Source organism: Epinephelus moara, chromosome 21 (genome assembly GCF_006386435.1).
Source record: "Epinephelus moara isolate mb chromosome 21, YSFRI_EMoa_1.0, whole genome shotgun sequence".
In the NCBI taxonomy this organism is placed as follows: domain Eukaryota; kingdom Metazoa; phylum Chordata; class Actinopteri; order Perciformes; family Serranidae; genus Epinephelus; species Epinephelus moara.
The window spans coordinates 1,110,965-1,111,964 of record NC_065526.1 but is presented as its reverse complement, the minus strand read 5'-3'; positions in this window follow the sequence as shown (position 1 = coordinate 1,111,964).

Here is a 1,000-nt window from a genome sequence, read left to right as displayed (position 1 = left end):
GGAACCAGTGCTTATTTGACTTCCTGTTGCCTTTCTATCATCTTGAACCAGTCTGGCCATTCTCCTCTGACCTCTGGCATCAACAAGGCATTTTGGCTCACTGGATATTTTCTCTTTTTGGGACCATCCTCTGTAAACCCTAGAGATGGTTGTGCTGAAAATCCCAGTATATACTCAGACCAGCCCGTCTGGCATCAACAACCATGCCACGTTCAAAGTCACTTCAATCACCTTTCTTCATCATTCTGATGCTCCGTTTGAAATTCAGCAGCTCGTCTTCATCATGTCTACATGACTAAATGTTAATGAGCTGCTGACACTCAGGGTGACATCATCTCCATTGCTCCTCTTGAGTCGTGGTTCTGTGGGTTAACACTTCCATATCATGTATTTCATCTAGTATTCAGCCGTTCATCTTGAACCATCTCTTCACGACGGCCTTTTTACAGGCTGTCAACGAGACCTTCAGCAGGTGTCTGTCTCCTCTCCTGCAGAGTTGCCTCGGTACAGTGAAGTACAGTCACTGCTGATGTTTTAATTTTACTCTCATTTTGTTGTGTCATGATAAATATTGTGGATCTTGTGGAGCTGAAGCTTCTGCAGCGTCTTCAAACGTCACGTGACGACTCTGCTGATGTGATGTGTTTTTTTTTTTTTTTTTTACACAGTTGTTGAATCCCATCAGATAAGACGCCATCTCTCTTCAAAGAAGCCACAGCGGGCTGATGGGAGAAAACCTCAAGCCACGTTCAGCTGCCGCCGAGCGTCTCTCATAGAGAAACAGTTCAACAGTTTTTGTACGGCAGTTTTTCACCGTGTCTACAGTACGTACCACAGTGAGTAAAGTCAGTGTAACACCTTGACAAAAACCTCTGCAGGCCTCAACGCTCCCAGAGGAAAGAAGCTGGCTCCAGATATGACAGAGAGGGCCCCAAAACGTTCTCAGATTCAAACAGCTTCACTTGATGAGACCTTTTCCTTCAAAATGGAACCAGTTAGA